The following is a 10,985-nucleotide window of genomic DNA, read 5'->3' as shown; positions in this document are numbered from 1 at the left end:
ATGCTATTGGTCATCAGAAAACATCTATTGCAGGGGAAGTTCTCAGTAATCAAGTGAAATGACATGGAATGTAGATGTCAGTCAATCCCTCCCCAGTCATCCCGGGTCTTGCTCAATGGGCCCATGTACAAAGTGGCCATGGTGGCAGGAACAGAGGCTATAAATGAGCTCAGTAACATTGACTTCCCCTCACCAAAGCTGACTTGGCTACCACTGTTGTTAGTGTCTAATCTGCAAACACCAGAGATTAAGCCCCCTGGTCTGCCAGTATTCCCTACAGGGACAAGATAGATATCTAGTGGCAGATTGATTACATTGGTTACACGGAAGAGACAGGAATTTATCTTTATTCAAATAGACATATTCTGGATATGAATTGACATCCCTATTTATAATGTCCTGCCAGCACCACAATTTGTGAACCTCTGAAATGCTTCATTTGTCATCACGGTATTATGCAAATATCATTTCTAATCAGGGAGTTCATTCCAGAGCAAAAGAGGTGCACAATGGGCTCATGCCAATGGAGCTCATGAGTCTTCCAGTACCTATCACCTAGAAAGAATTAACCCAGTAGAATGGGGAAATGCCCTACTGAAGACTCAGCTCTGGTTCCGTCTGGGAAATGATATCCTGAAAGGAAAGGATTCTATTTTACAGGATGCAGTTCATAATTGGAATCAGTGACCAATAAGTAAAACAGTCTCTCCCACAGTTAGACTACATGGGTCTAGAAATCAACATATGGAATTGCATGTGGTTCCCCCCACTATTAATAATCCACATGCAGAATTTCTGCTTTCTGTCCCTACAACTTTGAGGTTTTCCAGTTTAGAAGGGAGAAATATTTCTATTAGGAGACACAATGACAGTTCTGTTGAATTAGAAATTGGGACTACAACTTGACCATTTAGAGCTCTTTGGACTACTGAGTTAATAGGTGAAGGTGGGTTTAATCCACTGGCTGAGATGATTATCCCTGATTACTAGAAGGAAACTGGTCTGTTGCTATACATTAAAACAGGGAGGACTATATGTGAAATCCAGGGATTGGTCTGCCCAAAAAAGGCAGGTTCTTTGGAGAAGCAGACCCATCAGGAATGAAGATTTAGCCACCAATTAAAATACTTTGACCTTCTGAAGTTATAGCTGTAAGCACAGGAAACATGGGATGTATAAAGGAAGAAGGAAGTTAGAATATAAACAATGGTCCTGTGGCTCATTATAGAAACAATGACTAATGGTCATACATTTTTTTCTTCTTTGCTGATTATAGGAATGGATGTATGTTTGTGTATTTGTAAATACAAATTTATTTTTCTCTCACATTTCTTTTATTTATACAAGTTTTGTTGGCAGTTAAGTTTACAATTTAGTCTTTAGGCAATTAAATATTCGAGTGGAATTGTGACTGAAATTGAGGAATAAGTATTATAGTTCAGAGATAAAAGGTGTGATTACTAGTGAAGTTGGATGCATTTGTTGTTGAGATTTTGATTCTCATTTTGAGAAAAGGATGAGAACATCTTCATTTGTAAAAAAGGATGGTTACCTTGTTGGTTGAAATAAGAGAGATATTTTTGTTGTTTGAGATACAAATAGGCATAGAAAGGCTGTGCGTGTGTGTGCTAACTAGCCAAAGGGATGGCTTTTGCCAGTTATTAAGTTACTGTTGGTTATCTTCAAACCCACCCCTTTAGAGGGAGCCAGACCATAAGAGACTCTTAAAAACTGAGAATAAACTGGGGGTTGATGGGGGATGGGAGAGAGGGGAAAGTGGGTAATGGGCATTGAGGAGGCACCTGTTGGGATGAGCACTGGGTGTTGTATGGAAACCAATTTGACAATAAATTTCATATTAAAAAATAAATAAAAAATAAAAAACCCACCCCTCTTTACCCTGTTTGTGACATTGAGGCTGGGGCTCTACAAATCACATTTCTGCTCTGCCAAAAGGCTTTGTTAGATCCTGCCAATAGGAATGCCAAGAAAACTACATAGGAGGGAGAAGAGGCTAGTCCTTCCTGTTACTTACTGTTTGCTTCTTACTTGCTCTGTTTCTGTCAGTGATACCCCAGCCTCACCTCTTCCCTCAAGAAGTGGCAGCCCAATGTCCAACAATTGCAGACTAGCGTCCTCCTACTCCATCTCAGAGACACCAGCACCAGTGTCTGCAGTGGTCTAAGCTTCAGCCGCTCAGGATACCACCTCTAAACTTCTAAGCTTTAATCAATTCAACTTCTTCCTTTATTCCTCCAGCCCTAGGATTAATAACCACTTCTTTCATTCTTTGCTCTACGCTATCTTAGCGTTCTCTTTTTGCTTTGACAGCTCTTCAATAACTAGTTAACAATTCTTTATATTCAGTTCTCTTAGTAACAAAGACTGGTGCAGTTTCAGTCCCCTGAATGGCCACTGACTAATACATACATACATACATACATACATACATACATAGACACACACACACACACACACACACACACACACACACAGGCTGGATTACAAAGCATCTTACGATACCCATTAAGAAGTTTGGACTTATTCTCAGTAAAATGGCATTGAAGAATTTTTAAACCAAGAAAGTAGCAATCAGATTTGGACTTGAGAAAAAGTGCCCTGGCTGCACTCTAGAGAATACATTGGAGGGGTCAATCCTAGAGGCATTTAGGAAGGGATCACAGAAATCCAGATGAGATGGTGGCTTGAAGTGAAGAAATGAAATTGATTTGAAAAATGAAGTAGGGGATCTCATTCTTCTCCTTCGGAGACTCCTGTCACAGGGAGGTGCACTGGCTCTGAGCTGCCTCTACTCTGATTGCAAAATCAACATTAAAGAGAGTTTCAGAATCAGTTTGTGGTAAAGTGAAGCATCTTTGTGATCTTTCTTAGTTATTTTTAAAAGTGAAACATCTTTGTAATCTTTCTTAGTTATTTGTTTTTTAAAAAATCACATACTCCTCTGGCGGCCAACATGGCAGAGAAATAGGAGGAATCCATACGTCCTGCGTCTCTCACACAAAGAAGTGTAGAAGCCCAATGACTTTGAACACCAGAGTCTGGGAGGAAAAGAGACGGAATCTACTAGGAAGAAAATGGGAAAGCTGGGAAAAAGATAGGTGGGTAACTGCGAACTGGGAGAGATAAAAAAGACCACATGGGCACGGAGGGGAGGGACCCCCTTCTGCAGAGAGACAAAGGGAAGGGAAAGAGCGGCTAGGGAAGTGCAGGACCTTATCTGGATGGGAGAAAGTCCACAGACTGAGACTGAGAGGGATCCGATCTCTAACTGCAGGGCTTTCTTTGGACTGGGGCCAGCTACCTGTTCGCACACCTGGGGAGGAGGGGAGCCAGGCCTGGGTGCGGTGTTAGGTCAGAGGCTCAGTCTGCAGCTGGAGAAAGTGGTTCCCTCCCTGGAGGGCTGCACGATAGTACAGAACCTGCCTGCGTCCGCCACCGCAGGGCCCAGTGATTGGGCCAAGGGCTCAGTCGGCGGGAGGATAAGGCCACCATTTCCCTGGAATGCTGTGGGAAAAGACAAAGGTTGCCTGCATCCACCACCCCGGGGAGGCTTGCGTGGAGGGTCGAGGCCCAGTCCTCTGTAGGAAAAGGCGGTCCTCCCTGAAGTGCTGCAGCACAGACAAAGCCAGCCAGCCAGGACCACATATCGTGGCACTGAGAGGTGCTTCCTCAGGGCCAGAGCGCATGGACCGGGACTTTGAATCCTAGCCAAGCGCAGGGTCAGGGGAGTTGGAGAGAGAAGGACCGCCCCGTCTGCACCCGGGGCACAGGATGACTCAAACTGAGTCCACTGGTCAGGCTCCGTGGAGAAGAGACTGGAGGATCACCATTCCCCCGCACCACCACCACCAAGGCAGGGCTTCAGGGATCACTCCCAGGGCCCATAGTGGAGGTGGGTTCAGATTTCACCAAACCACGCCCCTTTGCACTGGGTAACGGCGTTTCCACCAGAGCAGCACAGACCCTGCAGATAGCTACTACCAACAAGCAATGCAGCATTGCCTAGATTAACTCTAGGTCAATTCTTGATATATACATATATTATCCGCCCCCCCACCCCCCACCCGCCCCATTTCTCCTCCTTACTCTAAAGGGTAAAGAGGTAAAACCTCTTCCCTCCCCTAGGCTGCTTACTCTGGTTATTGGTATGTCTAAACAGACATATTTAATCTACTGTCTTGATACATGTTCTACACCTCCTTCTTTACACTCCTTTCTCTCTCTCTGGAATAATCAAGCCATATAGTTTCTCTGTCTGGGCACTGTTATCTTCATTTCGTTTTCCCTGCCTCCTTCTTTATTTTCCTTTCTCTCTCTCTGGATTAAGCCTTTTGGTCTCTCTGCCTAATCAATGCTTATTTTTCCTCCGCCCCCACCCCCGACTCCTGTCATTTCTCTCTTTGTATGTGCTCTTCCATCAGTACCACCTCCACCCACTTCTTTACTTGTAGTTGCTGTATGGGTTTTTTTTTTGTTTTTAGTCTTTAGGTTTTTGTTTTTGTTTACTTGTTTGTGTTATTTGTGTGTTTGCGTGTTTTTGTCTCCTGTTTGTCTATCTGTTTTCCTTTACAGGGCTACCCCAAGGAAGTACACACACAAGGAAATCAAAGCACATCTGATGGAGGGTCTAAAATATTACTACAAGTAAGGTAACAAAATAACCAAAGTCACAACAACAGACAGAAAGTAACAATCCCCCCAAAAACACCTCCTGAAGGGCCAGGCCCTGGACAGTGTATGACCCTCCTTTAATATAGCAGTGCTCGCAGGTGCGGAGCAAACAAGCTTTTAAAATGCATAAGGGACAGAAAAATAGCCAAAATGATGAGACAGAAGAAATACTCCTCAAAAGAAATTCCAGGAAGTAGCGACAGCTATCGAGTTGATCAAAACTGATTTAAGCAATACAATGGAACAAGAATTTAGAATAATAGTCATAAAATTAATCGCTGGGCTTGAAAAAAGCATAGAGGACAGCAGAAAATCGATTGCTACAGAGATCAAGGGACTAAAAAATAGTCATGAGGAATTAAAAATGTTATAAATGAGGTGCAAAATAAAATGGAGACAACAACAGCTCAGATTGAAGAGGCAGAGGAAAGAATAGGTGAATTAGAAGATAAAATTATGGAAAAAGAGGAAGCTGAGAAAAGAGAGATAAAAAAATCCAGGAGTATGAAGGGAGAATTAGAGAACTAAGTGAGGCAATCAAAGGGAACAATATTCGTATCATAGGAATTCCAGAAGAAGAAGAGAGAGGAAAGGGACTGAAGGTGTACTTGAGCAAATCATAGCTGAGAACTTCCTGATCTGGGGAAGGAAACAGGCATTGAAATCCAAGAGGCACAGAGAACTCCGTTCAGATGTAACTTGAATCGATCTTCTACACAACATATCATAGTGAAACTGGCAAAATACAAAGATAAAGAGAGAATTCTGAAAGCAGCTAGGGATAAACAGGCCCTAACATACGAAGGTAGACACATAAGGGTAGTAGCAGACCTATCTACTGAAACTTGACAGTCCAGAAAGGAATGGCAGGAAATCTTCAATGTGATAAACAGAAAAAATATGCAGCCGAGAATCCTTTACCCAGCAAGTCTGTCATTCAGAGTAGAAGGAGAGATAAAAGTTTTCCCAAACAAACAAAAACTGAAGGAATTCATCACCACTAAACCAGCCCTACAAGAGATCCTAAGGGGGATTCTGTGAGTGAAATGTTGCAAGGACCACAGAGTAACAGAGACACCACTACAAGCACGAAAACTACAGATACCACAATGACTCTAAACATATATCTTTCAATAACAACATTGAATGTAAATGGACTAAATGCTCCAACCAAAAGACATAGGGTATCACAATGGATAAAAAAAAAAAAAAAAAAAAAAAAAAACAAGACCCATCTATTTTGTGCCTACAAGAGATTCATTTTAGACCTGAGAACAACTTCAGATTGAAAGTGAGGGGATGGAGAACTATCTATCATGCTACTGGGAGTCAACAGAAAGCTGGAGTAGCCATACTTATATCAGACAAACTAGACTTTAAATTAAAGGCTGTAACAAGAGATGAAGAACGGCATTATATAATAATTACAGGGTCTGTCCATCAGGAAGAGCTAACAATTATAAATGCCTATGCGCCGAATTTGGAGGCCCCAAATATATAAAACGATCACAAACATAAGCAACCTTATTGATAAGAATGTGGTAATTGCAGGAGACTTTAATACTCCACTTACAACAGTGGATAGAACGTCTAGACAGAGAATAAATAGAGAAACAAGGGCCCTGAATGATATATTGGATCAGATGGACTTGGCAGATATATTTAGAACTCTGCATCCTAAAGCAACAGAATATATTTTCTTCTTGAGTGCACATGGAACGTTCTCCAAGATAGATCATATACTGGGTCACAAAATAGCCCTTCATAAGTATACAAGAATTGAGATCATACCATGCATACTTTCAGACCACAATGCTATGAAGCTTGAAATCAACCATAGGAAAAAGTCTGGAAAGCCTCCAAAAGCATGGAGGTGAAAGAACACCCTACTAAAGAATGAATGGGTCAACCAGGCAATTAGAGAAAAAATTAAAAAATATATGGAAACAAATGAAAATGAAAATACAACAATCCAAACACTTTGGGATGCAGCAAAGGCAGTCCTGCGAGGAAAATACATTTCAATCTAGGCCTATCTCAAGAAACAAGAAAAATCCCAAATACAAAATCTAACAGCACACCTAAAGGAACCAGAAGCAGAACAGCAAAGACACCCCACACCCAGCAGAAGAAGAGAAATAATAAAGATTAGAGCAGACATAAACAATATAGAATCTAAACTGTAGAGCAGATCAACGAAACCAAGAGTTGGTTTTTTGAAAAAATAAAATTGATAAACCTCTAGCCAGGCTTCTCAAAAAGAAAAGGGAGATGACCCAAATAGATAAAATCATGAATGAAAATGGAATTATTACAACCAATCCCTCAGAGATACAAGCACTTATCAGGGAATACTATGAAAAATTATGAGTCAACAAACTGGACAACCTGGAAGAAATGGACAAATTCGTTAGCTCCCACACACTTCCAAAACTCAAACAGGAAGAAATGGAAAACTTGAACAGACCCATAAACAGCAAATAAATTGAATCAGTTATCAAAAATCTCCCAACAAATAAGAGTCCAGGACCAGATGGCTTCCCAGGGGAATTCTACCAGACATTTAAAGCAGAGATAATACCTATCCTTCTCAAGCTGTTCCAAAAAATAGAAAGGGAAGGAAAACATCCAGACTCATTCTATGAAGCCAGCATTACTTTGATTCCCAAAGCAGACAGAGACCCAGTAAAAAAAGAGAACTACAGGCCAATATCCCCGATGACTATGGATGCAAAAATTCTCAACAAGATACTAGCAAATCAAATTCAACAACATATAAAAAGAATGGATGATCAAGTGGGATCAAGTGGGTTGCAGGGCTGGTTCAACATTCACAAATCAATCAATGTGATACATCAAATTAATAAAAGAAAAGATAAGAACCATATGATCCTGTCAATTGATGCAGAAAAAGCATTTGACAAAATTCAGCATCCTTTCTTAATAAAAACCCTCAAGAAAGTCAGGATAGAAGGAACATACTTAAACATCATAAAAGCCATTTATGAAAAGCCCACAGCTAATATCATCCTCAATGGGGAAAAACTGAGAGCTTTCACCCTGAGATAAGGAACATGACAGGGATGTCCACTCTTACCGTTGTTAACATAGTGTTGGAAGTGCTAGCATCAGCAATCACAACAAAAGGAAATTAAAGGTATCAAAATTGGCAAAGATGAAGTCAAGCTTTCAGTTTTTGCAGATGACATGATACTATACAGGGAAAACCTGATAGACTCCACCAAAAGTCTGCTAGAACTGATACATGAATTCAGCAAAGTTGCAGGATACAAAATCAATGTACAGAAATCAGTTGCATTCTTATACACTAATAATGAAGCAACAGAAAGACAAATAAAGAAACTAATCCCATTCACAATGGCACCAAGACGCATAAAATAGCTAGGAATAAATCTACCAAAGATGTACAAGATCTGTATGCTGAAAACTATAGAAAGCTTATGAAGGAAATTGAAGAAGATATAAAGAAATGGAAAAACATTCCATGCTCATGGGTTGGAAAAATAATTATTGTCAAAATGTCAATACTACCCAAAGCTATCTACACATTCAATGCAATCCCAATCAAAATTGCACCAGCATTCTTCTTGAAACTAGAACAAGCAATCCTAAAATTCATACGGAACCACAAAAGGCCCCGAATAGCCAAAGTAATTTTGAAGAGGAAGACCAAAGCAGGAGGCGTCACAATCCCAGACTTTAGCCTCTACTACAAAGCTGTAATCATCAAGACAGCATGGTATTGGAACAAAAACACATAGACCAATGGAATAGAATAGAGACTCCAGAATTGGACCCACAAACGTATGGCCAACTAATCTTTGAGAAAGCAGGAAAGAATATCCAGTGGAAAAAAGACAGTCTCTTTAACAAATGGTGCTGGGAGAACTGGACAGCAACATGCAGAAGGATGAAACTAGACCGCTTTCTTACACCATTCACAAAGATAAACTCAAAATGGATGAAGGACCTGAGTGTGAGACAGGAAACCATCAAAACTCTTGAATAGAAAGCAGGAAAAAAACCTCTCTGACCTCAGTCACAGCAATTTCTTACTTGACACATCTCCAAAGGCAAGGGAATTAAAAGCAAAAATGAATGATTGGGACCTTATGACGATAAAAAGCTTCTGCACTGCAAAGGAAACAATCACCAAAGTAAAAGGCAACCCAAGGAATGGGAAAAGATATTTGCAAATAGCATATCAGACACAGGGCTACTATCCAAAATCTGTAAAGAACTCACCAAACTCCACACCCAAAAAACAAATAATACAGTGACGAAATGGGCAGAAAACATGAATAGACACTTCTCTAAAGAAGACATCCAGATGGCCAACAGGCACATGAAACAATGTTCAACATCACTCCTCATCAGGGAGATACAAATCAAAACCACACAGAGATATCACCTCACACTGGTCAGAGTGGCTAAAATGAACAAATCAGGAGACTATAGATGCTGGCGAGGATATGGAGAAGCAGGAACCCTCTTGCACTGTTGGTGGGCATGCAAACTGGTGTGGCCGCTCTGAATAACAGTGTGGAGGTTCCTCAAAAAATTAAAAATAAATCTACCCTATGACCCAGCAATAGCACTGCTAGGAACTTACCCAAGGGATACAGGAGTGCTGATGCATAGGGGCACTTGTATCCCAATGTTTATAGCAGCACTTTCAACAATAGCCAAATTATGGAAAGAGCCTAAATGTCCATCAACTGATGAATGGATAAGAAGTTGTGGTTTATATATACAATGGAATACTACGTGGCAATGAGAAAGAATGAAATCTGGCCTTTTGTAGCAATGTGGATGGAACTGTAGAATGTTATGCTAAGTGAAATAAGTCAAGCAGAGAAAGACAGATACCATATGTTTTCACTCATATGTGGATCCTGAGAAACTCAACAGAAGACCAGGAGGGAGGAGAAGGCGGGGGGGGAGGGGAATGTTACAGAGAGGGAAGGAGGCAAACCATAAGAGACTCTTAAATACTGAGAATAAACTGAGAGTTGATAGGGGTTGGGGGGAGGGGAAAGTGGGTGACGGGCATTGAGAAGGGCACCTTTAGGGATGAGCACTGGGTGTCATACAGAAACCAATTTGAAAATAATTTTCATATTAAAAAATAATAAATAATAAAATAAATTAAAATTCTTTAAAAAATGAAGTAGTAGCTATTAAATAGTTAGGACCAACAGAACTTGGTGTTGGATTGGATAAAGGTAGGGAAGGAGGGCAAGAAGTTTATTTCATTTGGAAGTGACAAAGGTCAAAATAAAAAGCTTCTGCACAGAGAAGGTAACAATCGGCAAAACTAAAAGGCAATGACGGAATGGGAGAAGATATTTGCAAACGACATGTCAGATAAAGGGTTAGTATCCAAAATCTACCAAGAACTTATCAAACTCAACACCAGAAAAACAAATAGTCCAGTGAAGAAATGGGCAAAAGACATAAATAGACACTTCTCCAAAGAAGACATCCCGATGGCCAACTGACACATGAAAAAATGCTCCACATCACTCATCATCAGGGAAATACAAATCAAAACCACAATGAGATACCACCTCACACCTGTCACAATGGCTAACATGAACAACTCAGGCAACAAGAGATGTTGTTGAGGATGCAGAGAAAGAGGATCTCTTTTGCACTGCTGGTGGGAATGCAAACTAGTGCAGCCACTCTGGAAAAAAGGATGGAGGTTTCTCAAAAAAATAAAAAAAGAACTACCCTATGACCCAGTAAATGCACTACTAGGTATTTAACCAAAGGATATAGGTGTGCTGTTTTGAAAGGGCACATGCACCCCAATGTTTATAGCGGCACTATCAACAATAGCCAGAGTATGGAGAGAGCCCAAATGTCCATCGATGGATGAATGGATAAAGAGGATGAGATATATATATATATATATATACACACACATATATACATACATACATGCATACATACATACAATGAAGTATTACTCGGCAATCACAATTATGTGGATGGAACTAGAGGATATTATGCTAAGCAAAATTAGAGAAAGACAAATATATGACTTCACTCATATGAGGACTTTAAGAGACAAAAGAGATGAATATAAGGTAAGGGAAGCAACAATAATATAAAAACAGGGAGAGGGATGAAACATAAGAGACTCTTAAATATGGAGAACAAACGGAGGGTTACTGGAAGGACTGTGGGAGGGGGGATGGGCTAAATGGGTAAGGGGCATTAAGGAATCTACTCCTGAAATCATTGTTGCATTATATGCTAACTTG

Source organism: Panthera onca, chromosome A2 (assembly GCF_046562875.1).
Source record: "Panthera onca isolate mPanOnc1 chromosome A2, mPanOnc1 haplotype 2, whole genome shotgun sequence".
Lineage (NCBI taxonomy): Eukaryota > Metazoa > Chordata > Mammalia > Carnivora > Felidae > Panthera > Panthera onca.
The sequence above is the reverse complement of the archived record's forward strand: the minus strand, read 5'-3'. Positions refer to the sequence as shown.